This window comes from Pleurodeles waltl, chromosome 9 (genome assembly GCF_031143425.1).
Source record: "Pleurodeles waltl isolate 20211129_DDA chromosome 9, aPleWal1.hap1.20221129, whole genome shotgun sequence".
Lineage (NCBI taxonomy): Eukaryota > Metazoa > Chordata > Amphibia > Caudata > Salamandridae > Pleurodeles > Pleurodeles waltl.
In genome coordinates, this window is record NC_090448.1 from 35871143 (window position 1) to 35888238 (window position 17096).

Genomic DNA, 17096 nt, shown 5'->3' on the forward strand with positions numbered 1-17096 from the left:
CTGTAAGTCCCTTGTAAAGTGGTATACCTTATACACAGGGCCTGTAAATTAATGCTACTAGTGGGCCACAGAAGTAGCCTTTCAAACTGGTCTCAGGCCTGCCACTACTTGCAAAGGCCTAAACTCCCTTTTTACTACACCTAAGGTATGCCCTAGGTAGCACTATGGTCAGAGTGCAGTGTATGTAAAAGGTAGGACATATATTTTTCTTTGTGTTTCATATTCTAGTAGTGACAAACAGCCTATTTTATTTTTCACTGCTGTGAGTGTTGCTCCTCTGATAGGTTTGCATTAGGGATTTCCCTTATATATGGCTGCGTGGTAATTTCTGATCTGTGAGGAGTATTGTAGGCATGTTTGCTATGTTTTGGAATGGATTTTACATTACTATTTTAGAAATCCCACTTTTAGAAAGTGGGCATTTCTCTGTGCTTATAACTGTGGTGTTTGCAGCCTGAATCCAATCCATGTCTGGGGCAGAGTGACAGCTCCACTTTGTGCATACTCTCCAGACAGCCATCCATCAGGAAAGGTTAGGTGTGACAGGGTTACATCTGTATGCATCTGCATACTGATGGTCTACCTGGGCTGGGAGAGGGAGAGGGTGTTCACACTTTGGCCCATATTTATACTTTTTTTTTGCGCCGCATTTGCATCATTTTTTGACGCAAAAGCGGCGCAAGCTTGCAAAATACAATTATATTTTGTAAGTTTGCACTGCATTTGCGTCAAAAAATGACGCAAATGTGGCACAAGAAGAGTATAAACATGGGCCTTTATACTTAAATAGGATGGGTCCTGCCTCACACAAAGGGCTTGTTTACCCCCTACTGATGTCTGGAGCAAGGTTAGGGGAGAAGGGAAATTTTTGGAACTGGTCAGATCTGGCTAGAAACTTCTCTCACATTCTAGAAGCTGGGCACCTGGAGTATAAGTACAGGAGCTCTTGCCCCATGATTTGTAGAGCACTTTTGGAGCTGGGACAGAACCTATGTCAAAAGGACTGCTGGACTGCTCAGGTCTCATCTGGACTGCTCTTCTGTGGTTGCCCTGTGCCTGCTGCTGCTGGGTGGCATAAAGGACTCCCTGGATTGCTTTTCTGTTTGCTGTCTTGCTGCCAGCTGCTCCCTTAATGTGGTCTGGGGTACTGCCAGGAGGAACCGTCACTGGAGCCAGTGGCCTGGTTGTGTGCTGGCCTGCCTGCAATTTCTTACCCTGGGCCCAGTGTTCTCAAGGGGCTTTCTGGGTTGCCACTTCGGCCCACTAAGGAATCCCCAGGGCCTGAAAGGATTTATCCTGGGAACCTTTGGCCCTGGCAACACTTAGTGCGCATGGGACAGATTATTATTAATGCAAAGTGCATGGTGAGCCCCCAATATTCATACTCAGCATGTGAAGGTCCCTTCCTCATGTGTCATAGAGCGCATGGCAAGTGCTCCCGATTTCGCCATATGCACCTGTAGCATAAATGGCAGGGACCAGCACTGTAGTGAAATAATGCAGGCGATATCTATTGCTTATATGTGGTTCATTTTTTAACATTTTGTTCATTTTAGAAGAACTGTGTCCTTCGTTCCATCACAAAGTTCTTTATCCCAGGGTGTTGCCTTTGCATTATCAGGACAGTATGATACACGTCGTGTTTACATTGTCAGTAACTGCACAAGACGCACAGTATTTATAAAATATGTTGTTTTGATCCTTGCAATGCCAGGACAACAAGTATTATTTCATGACTGCATGTCCAGTACTGATGTTTTGTGACGTGCAATATAGAAACCCTTTATCTTATTGTACGCACTGTACTGTTTATGACAATTGCCTAATATTAATAGGAATTCAGAATTATGATGTTCTGGTCTAATCATGTGTCTTTATTATAGGATACATACATTTTCATACACCCTTTGTGGAGTCTCTTTTGTGGTGTATTTATTGTGTCGCTGACGCGAGTGTGATGCGCAAACACTCTACACAAGACCTCTGAGGTTAAGCCTGACTGCTCTATGCCAAGCTACTGGGGGTGAGCACAGGTTATCTTTGGTGTGTAACTTACTCACCCTGACTAGAGTGGTGGTTCCTGCTCGGCCGAGGTGCGCACCCCTAGCCAACCTAGAAACCCCATTTCTAACAGGGAGTTAGGAGGCCGGGAGAGGGGAACATCTGTCTAAGGTCTAGAAAGGGCCTGCAACTAGTTCCTCAGGCACAGTATAAGTCGATCCACCCCTAAAGAAAGGTTACAACATATTTTTCCAAGTGCATCATTAAAAGCCAAAGGTTTCACAGGTTGTCCTGAAGATGAACCCATGAAATATTGTGATATTTAAAAATATAGCACAGTCCAGTTATGTGCACAGAGTAAAAGTCTAATGCATGCCCCCTTCTCCATCTGGGAGCGGTTTTTGCACGGATGCACAGCTCTTTGCCTCAACAAGGGTTCTCCTGACCCATCTTGGATCTTTCAAAGCGAGAACCAGATCAATTTTGGGGGCTGATTTAAGGATAGTTCTTCCTTGAGTGGAGCAGTAGCAGTGAACTTTCTAGCTAATGACTTGAAAGACTTTGGGGGTCATTCTGACCCTGGCGGGCCAACGACGGCGGAAGCACCGCCAACAGGCTGGCGGTGCTTCTGGGGCCATTCTGACCGCGGCGGTACAGCCGCGGTCAGAAAAGGGAAACCGCCGGTTTCCCGCCGGTTTCCCGCGGCCCCAGGGAATCCTCCACGGCGGCGCTGCAAGCAGCGCCGCCATGGGGATTCCGACCCCCTTCCCGCCATCCTGTTTCTGGCGGTTTTCACCGCCAGAACCAGGATGGCGGGAACGGGTGTCGTGGGGCCCTTGGGGGCCCCTGCAGTGCCCATGCCACTGGCATGGGCACTGCAGGGGCCCCCTAACAGGGCCCCATTAAGATTTTCAGTGTCTGCTTGGCAGACACTGAAAATCGCGACGGGTGCAACTGCACCCGTCGCACACCAGCAACTCCGCCGGCTCCATTCGGAGCCGGCTTCCTCGTTGCTGGGGCTTTCCCACTGGGCGGGCGGGCGGCCTTTTGGCGGTCGCCCGCCAGCCCAGCGGGAAAGTCAGAATGACCGCCGCGGTCTTTTGACCGCGGTACGGTCTTCTGGCGGTTCCCGCCAGGCGGGCGGCTTCCCCCGCCCGCGGGGGTCAGAATTACCCCCTTTGTGTTACTTGTTTGTAATATTTGGAAGGTCACCTAGAATTCCTAGAGGAAACCCCCCCCCCAGCTACCCTGAGGAACTAAAAGTAGTCACATACATCACCTAGAGCTATGCCCACTTCACTTCATGTTATGATGGGCACTGCTTCCCATCATTTAACTCAGCAATGAATTCTGGGTATTGTACTCTTAGTTTGTTACCATTGATGTATTTAGCCTTGTACAACTGATAGCTATGATTTTTAAGTGAAAAGACAATTGAGTGAGGTGGTCACCTTACCCGTAATTCCTTAGGTGCCCCCTTATGCCAGTCGTGGAGAGCTACCTCCTTGGAAGAATTCAAGAGCGGGTAAGAAAACCTTCTAGGCCTTGGGATGCATCCTGACCAACACAGTGTCTTGCACCAATGTTTGACCTTATGTCAGGAGGGCTCCTTGCTTTTGCCATCCAACATCTGCCCAAGACTCCATCCAGTGTGACGTGAATACAGCTGTCACCAGTCTTGGGCTCGATTACTCAAAGAATGTCTACAAAGCATCATACAGTCCATTTGGGGTGCAATGTTCAGGCTTGGCAGTCACAACTAGGGTATAGAGATCAGGTCCAGAGATCACATCTGGAGTATATTGTTTATGGCTAGCGGTGACATCTGGCGTATGATGTTCAGATCTGGAAATCAGATCTGGGGTCCTCTGTTCATGGCTACCATTCACATCTGAAGTATGATGCTCGGGGCTGGCGCTGACAACTGGGGCATAGTGTTTAGGGCTGGTGTTAACATCTGGGGTATAAAGTTCAGGTCAGGACATCAAATCTTGAGTGTAAATTTTGGGCTTGGCAGTCAGATCTGGGGTACAGTGGTCAGGTCCAGAGATCTCATCAAGGTATAATGTTCAGGCAGGAGATCACATGTGAGGTGTAAAGTTTAGGTCAGGAGATCACATATGGTACTCGATGTTCATGCTAGGCAGTCAGATCTGGGGTATAGTGTTCAGGTCCGGAGATTATATATGGGGTATAATGTTCAGGGCTGACGATCACATCTAGGGTGTAATGTTCAGGCTTGGCAGTCACATCTGGGGTACAGTCTTCAAGTCTGGAGATCACATTGGGGTATAATGCTCAGGGCTGAAGATCACATCTGGGCTATAATGTTCCGGTCGGGAGATCACATCTGGGGGATAATATTCAGGTCTGGAGATTACACCTGGGATATAGAGTTCAGGTCAGAAAATCACATCTGGGGTGTAATGTTCAGGCTTGGCAATCACATCTGGGGTATAGTGTTTTGGTCCGGAGATCACATCAGGGTATAATGTTCAGGGCTGAAGATCACAGCTGGGGTATAGTGTTCAGTTGTGGAGATCACATCTGGGGGATAAAGTTCAGGTCTGGAGATCACATCTGGGAGATAAGGTTATCGTCTGGAGGTCACAAACAGAGTTCAATGTTCAGGTCTACAGGCAAACTTGAGGACAAACCAGAGGACGGTGACAAAATAGTGTTATCGCATGACCTAAAATGCGATATTCAAACACATGAAGACATACACACAGCGCTTGTTCTGCCAGGTCACAGCTCTCAACACAATATTTTTCTTTTTCACTCCAAAGCTGCTCCTGATCAGATGTTTTCGCTTTCTTGTAGAATGATCACTAATAATGTGTTTATTGGGACGTGTCCTAGTACAATGAAATCATATAACTGACTTTTTAGATTACCTTAAGTGTTTTTAAAATGCACATTAACCTACATGTTAATCAACTTACCACCTTGATAAAAGAGATGAGTGGCTCAGAGGTGTCCTTTATGAATCTGAGTTTATTTTAATTATATTGATAATTAGCTTTATGTGCCATAACACAGTGCCTCGTTCCCTTTAATGGTGTTAGGAGCATTGATCATCTCCAGATTAGGCCATTATATTACTGAGTAATCGAATCTTCTCTTTATCTGATCAGACTTGTATTCTCCATTTGGAGCAGACTTAGGTTTCCTCTCAGATACCTCCCCACCCCATGTTACCTTCTTTGGGCCTCTGTGGCCACAGCGCCTTGATGTCTGGGCGAGAAACACACTTTTATTTAAATTCGGAGCTTGGTAGAACCCAATGGTTTGTTGCTTTCACTCAAAAATCGAAAAACCTTCTGTTGAAACTTATATTTGTTTTCCCCTTTTGGCCATCCACCACCCCGCCATCTAGGTCACACCATCAGAGCCGCAAACAGTTAGCAGGCCCTGGTCCCCACCCCCCCCACCAATTTTGGGAGCCTCCAGTCTTTCTCCAGCTGCTCCATCGGTGCCTGGTTCTGGCAGGGCATCAGAATTTGTGGAGGTGCTTCTGCTCTCCTTGATGCACATTTATCAAAGCTCTGCGCGCATGCAGTGTCATAGAAAGTAACGCAGCCTTGAATTGGGATTTACTTTCCAGCGCAAATCTTAGGGCCTGAGTTAGATTTTGCAGACGAGTTACTCTGTCACAGCTGTGTCGGATATCCTGTCTGCCGAAATCTAAAATCCCACAGCAGAAAATAGGATTTAGGTTTCGGGAGACGGGATCTCCGTCACCATTGTAAGGAGCCGAAAAGTAACGCAAAGTAGCACTCCATAGTATGTTTCCCTATTTTGTGTCAAGGGAGCGTCCCCGGGTGGTACATGGGCATTCCCCTGAAACCACTCACAGATTTTGACACAAAACCCTATCTACTAAAAAAAATAGGCCGGCCTTTGCACTAAAAATGTACGCCTCTCCTACATAGAAGTAATGTTTGAGAAAAGCTTTCTTTTCTCCGAAGTTTCTTACTTTGTATGTGTTCTTTACTACACAGCAGACATGCATATTTAGAAAAGTTTTAAACTTGTCTAAGCATAGTTTTTGTACTGGAAGGGAAGCCTTTCAGTGCTAGACATCATGCAAACACTTTGATCAATGGTGCAAATGTGCATGTGGGACACAAGGCAACCTAAAGTGCACCAGCCCTGGGGGAGAAAGAAACAGCACAGTACATATCTTAGTAAATATGGCACTAACTTGCCCTCTCCCTTTCATGCAGCACAACACCTTTGGCTGCTACACTGTGGTGAGCTGTGTGATTTCCTAGTAAATGTGCCCTCTTGTGTACAGCTTCCAGGACCTTACCTCACCAGACAAGTACACATGTGCATGAGGAATTTAATATTGTACATTTTAAAACCTTTGCTAATAAATTTATATTATGGTCAAATCTACAAATAATTAGATTAAACAGCAGTTTGCAAAACAATTCCTTGATAAAAAAAGACAAACACATACAAACACTTATATGATAAGAGTGCTTCTATAACTGATTTCTACCATATGAACAGTGTGGCCAATTCACAAAGCACTGCACTTGTGGTACAGTGTATTTTATTTTGAGCAGGAAATTGATGTCTGTCATCTGCATACTGTTTGCAGCCCATGACTATGGAATGCACATGCAATTTTCAAACACAGAGAAATGGATAAACACAGTAGGAAAGGACATCTAAAGTATATGTCCCCAACACCCCCAAAAAAGTAACTTTTTCTGTAGTTGCAAGGGTTGCAGATGCTCTTACCACCCTTACCTCGGCTCATGATTTAAATGCCGGTGGATCCTGCATATGTTGTCTTGGATTGAACCATTTTTGTGTTTGAGGAAGCAATTCCTTCTGCAGCCTCCAACCATTAATGTAAGATTCCCAAAAGTTTCTTCTAGGCCAATGCCCATGGCTCGATACTGAACACAACTCCAAGGCAGGGCCAGCTGAGGATCAAGAAGGAGCCATTCCAGGCCATTGTGGTCCCTAAATATATCTGAGCCACCTTCCAATTGCCATTTTTGCATGATGCATATAACGATAAAAGAATACAACTAACATTATAAATAATAATAAGTGCAAACCTCTTAATTATAATCACGGTGTGAGAAAAGCACAATATGTTATGTTACGCAGATTTCTAGAGTGCACTTTTCCCCGGGAGGGTATCCTGGCGCGGAGCAGGTGTGAGTCTAGTCACACCTAGGGCCTGGTGGGACTACTCGAAAAGCCAGGTTTTCAGCTTCTTTTGGAATTCACAAAGTGAGGATGAAGCTCTTATGTGTAGTGCAGGTCATTCCACGCTGTAGGAGTGATGTAGGAGACGGCTCAACCACTGGATCTGGTTTTTAGATGCATGGGGTTTGTGCAAGTAGGAGTCCGGACGAGCGGAGGTGTCTAGAAGGTTTATGAAAGCAGATGTGATTGTTCAGGTGTGCTGGGCCCCCTAAATATATCTGAGTCACCTTCCAATCTATGCTGTACGCTATGCATATAACAATATAATAATATAACATAACATTATAAATAATGCAAACCTGTTAATTACAACCACAGTGTGAGAAAAGCATAATATGTTATGTTACGCAGATTTCTAGAGTGCACTGTTTACCGGGAGGGTATCCTGGCGCGGAGCAGGTGAGAATCTAGTCACACCTAGGGCCTAGTGGGACTACTCCAAAAAACAGGTTTTCAGCTTCTTTTGGAATTTAAGAAGTGAGGAGCAGGCTCTTAGGTGTAGTGTAAGGTCATTCCACGCTTAAGGAGTGATGTAGGAGACGGCTTGACCACTGGATCTGTTTTGCAAGTAGGAGTCCGGACGAGCAGAGGTGTCTGGAAGGTTTATGAAAGCAGATGTGATTGTTGATGTATGCTGGGCCAGTTTAATGTAGTGACCTATAAGTGTGGGTGGGAGTTTGCACTGTCCTTGTTTATGTATAGAAATTCAGTGGTGTGCTGTGATGAGACTGCAGTGTGGGAGGTTCAGAGTGACTCTGAATGCCGGGTTCTGAATGGTCCACAGTCTTCTGGTAAAATAAATGCTGCAACCTGACTTTTTCTGGAGCTGCAGTCTCTGAGCTCTTTCTGTCCTGGGAAAGGAATTCCCTGACATTGCCACTGGCCGAAGGATATGCCTTGGCAAAGTAAACTGAGTTACTCCTTTTAACCATCCCAGAACTTTCACCAGGTGGGTCTGGATCACAGGACAGTCCCAGCATTTTGTGCCCATGCATCCTGATTTCACTGCATCCTTTCCACCACCAGCCCAACAAATCCTCAGAGGTACGTGGAACATGTACTCTGACCAAGGGTCACTATAGAGTACTTTCAAATCCATAGTTGCAGTCTATGGGGACAAATAAATGTTGCTTAACCTCTTTGGTTTTCCTCCGCAGTCTGTTCGACAGTTGATTTCTCTAGCTCCAGTCCCAAACATTCCTACTGCAAAAATAATGCGTTTAAAGGAAAACATGAGAACTTGAAGTGATTGTGCAACTGGTACATGCTCCAGTCTTCATGCATGCATAATGTGGCTTACATTACAAAACATTAGGATTAGTTAACGAAGCATAAATAACCAATGCGTAAATAGGGGGAGGTGAGGTGGACCCAACCCCAGCTGTATGCTTAAGAAAGACTTCCTTCAAAAAGGCTCAGTTTAAGGGAAGTTTTTAAGGCTGGAAGATGGTGGGGTGAATAGTGTTCCATGTGCATATTTTGTCTCCATGCTTCATTCTCTTAAATTCTGCCAATTTGATTAGGTTTTACCTGCCTGAGGTTTTGTTTAGGGATAGAGATGGGATTAGCTTTGGAAATTAATCTGAGCTCTTTCCACTGGAAAGCTATAGTGAAGCAGAAATAACTTTATCATTTCTTCTCTGTTCCACAGGAGCCAAGGAAGTTCTTTCAGGACCCAGGAGGTGTGATCTAACTACTTCAGGTCCAAGAAGGATCTGGCTGCCTGATTCTAGTTTTGCTGTTTTGGAATCTCTTTTTTGGTGATCACATGCTGTCTCTGTGTCACTAGGTTGAAGCGGTCAATATTTGAGCTGTGGTAATCTTCAGTCGCCACCTTCTTTATAGCGGTCTGAGGACCCTCCTGGGCAAAATAACTCTCACAACTATTGAGATGTGGTTGGAGAAGTATAGGCTGGCACTTGCATTACTCCCCTTCACTCTTCACCTTCCTAAGGGATTGTGATGTTACATCAGCAGGTTGGCTCTCTTTGGTGTAGGTTCCACTGATCTTGACTTCAGTCTAAGATCCATTGAGCCAGGCAAAGCCTCGTCCAGAACAAAATACGCCATAGGGACTCGGAGATCCTGTTCAAGACTTCAGGGACGTTCACCGCTTGATGGGGATCGGCACATGATCAGCAAGTATCAGCTTTTAGGTATTTGATATAGGACTGACCAAGCTGTTTACAAATTAAATATACATTAAAATTAAAACAATAATACCTCATCCACGCGTATTTACAATTTGATTTATAGGGAGATAGACTGACTCGACTAGAATTACACAGTTTTGGAGTCACAGGCTGAAGCCAGTATCAAAACCCAGATGTAAATTCCTTCCTTCTCGAACCCTTGTATGGGTGCATCAAGAACCATCAATATAATTCATTTATTCTTTATTAACTTAATGAACAAAAATAAGTAGGATATTTCTCAAGGGTCTACCGACACCTCTCCTCATTCCGAAACACAACCATTCTTCACTAGCTGTCACCGTTGATCCCTAGAACGACAAATAAATAATCAGGGACCGATTGGCTTAATAGAATAATGAGGGAACGTGGGGCCAGATGTAGCAACCCTTTTGCGAGTCGCAAACGGCGAAAATCGCCGTTTGCGACTCGCAAACGTGGGTTTGCAATGCACAAATGCATATTGCGAGTCGTTACCGACTCGCAATATGCATGTGCGACTCGCAAATAGGAAGGGGTGTTCCCTTCCTATTTGCGACTCGCAATGGTATGCAATACCATTTGCGACCGCATATGCGGTCGCAAATGGCATCGCAGTTACCATCCACTTCAAGTGGATGGTAACACAATCGCAAATTGGAAGGGGTCCCCATGGGACCCCTTCCAGTTTGTGATTGCACCCAAAAATAGTTTTTCAGGGCAGGGAGTGGTCCAAGGGACCACTCCCTGCCCTGAAAAAAACGAAACAAAAGGTTTCGGATTTTTTTAAAATGCAGCTCGTTTTCCCTTAGGGAAAACGGGCTACATTTAAAAAAAAAAAAACCTGCTTTATTGAGCAGCAGGTCGCTAACATGGAGGCCTGCTGACGTCAGCAGGCCTCCATGTTAGCGAGTGCCCATAGTCGCTATGGGGCCGCAATTTGCGACCCACCTCATTAATATTAATGAGGTGGGTCTTTGCGACCCCATAGCGACTTGCAGAAGGTGTCTGAGACACCGTTCTGCATCCCAAATTGCGACTTGCAATTTGCGAGTCGCAGAGACTCGCAAATTGCAAATCGCAATTTGCAATTTTCCTACATCTGGCCCTTAGTGCCTAATTTGTGTTGGTGTTTGCTGGTGCTCAGTGCCAGCATTTATTTCCCAACACAGGCGTTTACTTCTGACATTCCACCACATGGTGGTGTGCTCTAGCTATTTTTGAGCAATGCACAGGAATAGAGTATTTAAAAAATAAATGTACATTACAATTAAAACAATAATACATCGTCCAGCCCATTATTACAGCTTTGTAAGAATGGATTAATCCAAATTGCCACATTTGTTGGAGTGTAATGGTTATTAGGTGATGGTGTCACTTGAATTTGTCATAGCTGCCCAGGTATTTTTTACAAATGAAACATGGTGAGAACCTACCAATGTCCCACACCATGAAACCTCCCTGTGTGGTCCCTCAGAAATCAGTGGCCAAATCTGTTCTAATCAAGGGATGTACCGTTGACCTCAATCTAGATATCATGTAATCGCTCTTCTGCATAACCCACATCTCCTGAAGCATCCTCTCCTCCTCCCTGGTTCTTTCGCTCTCCTGACTGCAAGGACAGGCAACTCTGGAGCATACTCAGGATCTCAGAAAATGTACCCATTTGATCCCTATATCAACTCGTAGGACCTTAGGGAACAGCAATTTTGACATTGCCCATTTCTGATGAAATCTGAACAGAAACCGGTCCATCTTCTTGCACTTCTGCTACATCTGCTAATTGACATCAGGGAACAAGAGGAGCATAGATTGCTGAAAATCTTGAAATTTGTTTGGATTTTTCTAAAGCGCTTCTGGCTAGTGGCCTCAGAGCGCTTGGTTATGCCTGTGAGCAGGAGAATCCTAGCAGGGAGCTCCAGGTTTTTGCCAGCAGGACTGTAAATGACAGACAGCCATCCCTGTTACCTGATCAGAGTCAACAGAGGGATTTTTTCATTTTGCAGCAATATGGATCCTTTGCATCGGACCGCCATAGGGGGTGGTGCAAGCGTCGTCACGCTTTTCTGATGCTTCCTTCACGTGAAAGGGGGATCCTTTGCACCTACTTCAACAGGCCAAGAGGAACTTCTTGAGAAATAAGGGCATATTTAAAAAAAGTGGCACTGCAAAGAGTGAAGCACAACTTTTCTTGCGCCCTTTAGTGGCCCCCTACTGCCACCATGTGTGCGCCGTATTTAAAATACGGCGCACCATGGCGCAGAGTAAGGGGCAATAGTGTCATTTTTATTGACGCTACTGATGTACTCTGCAGGAGTAGTGCCAAAAGTTTGGCTCTACTCCTGCAGAGTACATAGGGGCCCATTGTATTCAATGGTGTGCTCCCTTTTAACGCCTGCTCTGAGCAGGCGTTAAAAGTGCTGAAAAAAATGACGCAAGAAAATCTGTTCGATTTCCTTGAGCCATTTTTTCAGCCCCCCCTAACGGGGACGCTCCCTTTGCATATATTATGCCTAGCACAGGCATAATGTAGCTCAAAGGGTTACCAAGTGGCGCAATGCATCCATTGCACCACTTTGTAAATACGGCGCCGGGATTTTCGCCATCTAACGAAACAACGTAAATAAAAATGACGCTAATGTGTCGGTGAAGGCGCTAGGGCCTCTTAAATATGCCCCAAGATTTCTTACATTGCACGGATTGAACTCATAATGTAACAATGGGATCAGGGTGTGTATCCTCTTAAGAGGTTGAATGGTTCAGTACAAATCGACAGCTCACAGTTAATTGGGTTTCTACCCATTGTGGGGACAATGTGGATTCTGTGTTGTAGATGCAGTTCAAGCCTGTGGTCTCATGTTTTTGTGGGCTCAGGAAAACACTTATTTGGCTAGGTGTTAAATATGTGGCTAGTGGAAGCCATTCGGACATTTTCTGCACGTGTCTCTCTTCGGTCTTATTTGTTTTGGCAGGTGTGTGGCATCACCAGTGGGCAGACGGTGAAATGTTGTGTGGTCTGAGTGCCAAACTGGGGACTCACTGGTGCAGGGCTGACATGGCCAGGGATTGGGTAGTCTCAGGAAATGCTCAAGGCCACCAGCCTCCGGGGTCTGGTGGTGCACTAGCTTGGTCAGTGACAGCGGGAGGGATCACAGCGGGCGAAGCCTGGTGCAGGGTGATGAAGCCTTAGTGGCCTCTTTGGGCAGTGGTGGCCAGAAACGAATAGTATGACCCACGACTCCATGGCAGAGGAAAGAGAGCGGGGTGGTGATGAAGCAGAAAATGAAGGTTTTACATTTATTAGAGCGTAAACGTAGTGTGAAATAATCATGTGTGACTTTAACCGAACTAATAAAGATTGTACGGGGACAAAATGTGCCCTCAGAGTAGTTTGCCAACATTTATAAGCGTGCTTTATATAACGTGGTGTATTAGAATTGCACTAATCCGACATAATCGTAAACGTGTGCTATGATTTGCTTGCTTGAAATGTTTTAGCTTAGCATTACTTTAGCGGAGGCTTTGGCCTAGTTGCCTGGTCTCACGGTTTAGATGCTCGTATTTTTCCAATGTGCTATTAAACGTGTATTTTGCTTGAAGCTGTACTTTTCCACAGAAACCGTTCACATGCTTATCTTAAGGTTTCGTGCCAGCCTGGCATATTTTCTCTTTACTCCAAGGTCGATTTGCAGGTGCGGACAATGGAGGCTCTGAAAGTGAGCTAATTGGTAGACAATATTGCAACTTGCGTACCCATCTCCAAGGATAATGTATGCTTAAGTAAAAGCTTGAGAACTGTCGTTTTTGATTGGACAATTTGAAGCTAACCTATGAACCCTCCAATGGAAGACCCTACTGGATTTGAACTGTTGTCTATAAAAACCAGGTGCACGAGAAGAAATTAGGACATTACCAGCTCGATACCCGCCATTTTGCAGACTTCGTAGCTATTATGGCCCACTTCGCTGCGACGCCATTTTGAGAGACTTTGATGCTTTCTCTAATCGAGAGAAAGAGACTTTAATGATTCTGGCCCTAGAGACTTTAACTTTGATTTGATCCCTTTGCATGAAGTAGTAGTTTTACCTTGCCGCCGTGAGGCAATTGCCCCGTCTACCCCTGCCCCTTTGCCCCGTCCCATGCTGATCGAAACGGTACCCATGCTGACCGAAGAACGGTACCTGTGAGACGAAGACTCCCTTGATTGCTGATCGTAATTGGTAAATATGAAAGGAAATTGTAAAATTGCATTGTGTTTCTTTTAGGTAACCAACTGCTGATTTTGATAAGAGCCCTAGTTAGAAGTTTTCTAAATTAATGTTGCTAAATTGTTTTTACATGAAGTCCCACATGCCGATGCTAATTTGAGGTTAGACGAGGATTCCATATGTTGCACGATGCAATTTGAGATCTTGTTATGCTGACTAAATGTATGCGATTAGTTCATTACAGATTATCGTATTAGTGATTTGCATTGCCATTATCGAATGTCTTGTGATTCAAATGCTTCATAGATTGCAACTGTTTCGCCGCTATGGACAGCTATTAATGTTCATTTACGTTTATCATTTGGTGTTGAGACACATTTACATTGTGCTAGCTTTGTTAATATAGGGAAATAAAATTCACTAACTTTGAATAAACTGGTGTGGTTATTCCTGACTGAAAGGTCAGGGTTCGCCGAAATGTATTCTGGATTAATTGTTAAGTGTTATGTTGATCAGGGCATTGCTTATGTTCGTTATTGATTATTGATTTGACGAAATTGATCGATTAGGAGTACAGAGAGTTCCCACTTAGTCAAAAGATTCATCGGCCTAAAGAGCGTCCCAATACAGGTAAAATTACTAATACGGACCGCTCTATCAGTAGATGGTAGCAGAGGATGGTTACGTCTTTTGGGACCCTGTACTCTTAAAGTACATGGTGTTGAATTAACGGTTACGCATTTTGAGACCCCATTCGAGAAGTTGAATTAGATTTTTCTTGGGTAAAATAGATTGACAGAATGATGATGGGCTAGGTCCACCGCGACTTTCCCGGGATCTCGGAGCTTGCGAATGGAGAGAATGGAGGTGTGGAATCGGCGTTGGCAGTACTAGGGATGGTATGAGTGAAGTTAGGGTTTTGCGCTTGCACAGCTTATTGCCGCAGGGTGTGTGAAAAGGTTGCAAGGATTTTTTCTTTTAAAGGATAGCGGAGGTGCGACTCCGAGTGTAGAAGTAGAGAAGTCGTCGAACTTCATAGAAATAGCGGAGGTGCGGCTCCGAGTGTGAGAGTAGGGAAGTCGTCGAACTTCATGTGCGTGTGGCGCTTTGTGCATAAAAAGGTCCACGTGGTTGTTGTTGTTGAGACGGGCCCTGCGAGGTCAAGAGACTCCGGAGTATGTTGATCCATGTTGTGGTCTGGGCGGTTTAGTAGGTTGATCAGGCGTGGTCAACAAGTCGGTACGTGTGTTAGGGAGTGAAAGAAACTTCGACTTCGGGCTTTGACAAGATTCTAAGTGCACTAGAATAGATCATTGACAAGTTGAGAGTAGGTCTGCGGGTCAGATTTGCTTGCGAACGTGGGGACCGAGAAAGACGGAATAGCGGCCGAGGCTAGTGAAAGGTCCCTAAGGTCCTGAAGCGACTGTGTTACCCTTCCTGTAGTAAACCGACAGATCTGTTTTATTTTTTGGTAGCTCGCGATACATGCAAAAAGTTGTTACGAAAAGAGGTGAGTGAAGGAGGACTAGCCGCGAGGCTTTGTCAGCCGCAGTGTGTGTGAGTGTGACGTCACTAGGAGCCGCGTTGGGATAGGTTGGTTGCAGAGAAGGGTCGCGCACGGATTGGACGCAGTCCGTGGGGCTCGATTGGAAGGGGAAAGGCAAGCGAAGAGTATTCCGGGAATTAAAGTCACCTATTGATTACAAACTTTGTGAAATAAAAGACGAGAAAATGAAATTCTTTAAAGCATTCAGGAGTGCGATGAAGGGGGAGTCTTACATTAAAGCGAGCGTAGGAGAGGAGACGCCACCCGAGGGTACACCAGCTTACATTGTAATGGAAGAGAAGGGAGTAGCTCCGTGTCTTTGGCTAAAGCAATGGCACAAACTGACAGAGAAACATGGGAGCGTAGCGTTCCCGATACATGGGACATTCAATATAAGGATCCTAGAGAATTTGAGATTCACGATGTACGAAGGTGCCTCCAAGGCCAGCACAGTTTGAGGCTCTAGCGATTTGGGAACTAATGGCCAGACAGCAACAGCAGAAGAAGTTTGAGACCAGGATGAGAAAGGTAGAAAAGACACTAGCGGACGCTAGGTGGGATAATGCACAGAAGGTGTGGAGGTCAGATGTATTGCAGGGGATAAAATTGTTCCCCGCAATTACTAAAGAAGAAGAGGAGACAGGTAAGAAAGCTACCTGTAAGACAGACAGGAAGTGTTCCAAGGATAGAGAGGACGAGGAAAAGTTGAGAAGAGAGGAGGAGTTAGAGGATGAGGAGTTAATAATGCAATTGCTGAACGACCGTCCACCACCTTATGCGGAGAATGGACAAGGTCCAAGTACCAGTTCTGCCCCTCCGGCACCGGTACAGAACAGTGAAACCCAGAGTTCAGGAGCGTCATCGGGATCTAAGGACCCGAGTTTATTGTTCACCCCGCAGATACCGCAGGTGAGGAGAATATATCCAGATGTGCCCATGCTGAAACCAGCAGAAAATTATCAGCCGCAGATGCCAGGGTACTACAGCAGTGACAACAGTGCAGGAATGATTATAGATCCAACCGTAAGGGGAGGACAGAATGGTCACAACCAGACATTGACACAAGCTGAATCAACTCAGTTTTTGATGCCTCAAAAGCAGATGCAGGGAGGAAACGCACATGTTCAGATGACGGGGAGTCAGATGGGCATGCCGGCAATGATGACCCATGGTGTGGGAATAAACATGCCTCAGAACATGGGAAATGGACAGAACCCAGACGCGATATCACTACCCATTACTGTAGGTCCACCGGTACCTCTGTACAGTCAGCCTAATATAGGTATGAGCGGTCAGGGATCAATGCTGCAGAATGGGACAGAGAGGAGGTGCATAGAGAACAGTCCAGGGATAACTCAGATAGCGGCTCAGCCAACTGGACCCGGATCCTTGATGGAGTTTAGTCCCATATGTGCTCAGTCAATGCTGGTGAGGTCAACCCCCCACTGATAATACCTCTGACATCGAACACTGAAAAGTTGCCGCAACCATCAATGGCAGTCGATGTGAATGCTACACTGATGGGGGTAAATGCGCAACAGCTGACACAGTGGTTCAACAGTTTGAATTCCACACAAAGTTCAGCCAGTGGGAAAGGAGAAGATTACCTGAATAGGATGAGGCTGAACATGGAAGCACAAGAATTGGTGGAAGGGACTATGGGTGTGAATAGGTTAGAATCCTACACGGAAGAAGAGCTGAGATACCTATGTCCAAAGATTACGAAAGAAGTGAACAAGGTACATAAAAGTTTGCAGGAAGTAGCGGACAGAAACGGGATTGACATAGGCAAGATGAAACACTTGAGCAGAAGCTATAGGTTGGATTTTGGGGCCACAGATTTTGAACACATGAGGTCAGCAGGCATGAAGGCGCACCTTAGAGAATTGCTGCAGAGTGCCCAAGTGTGGAGGTGTCTAGACAAGTGGGAAAGCA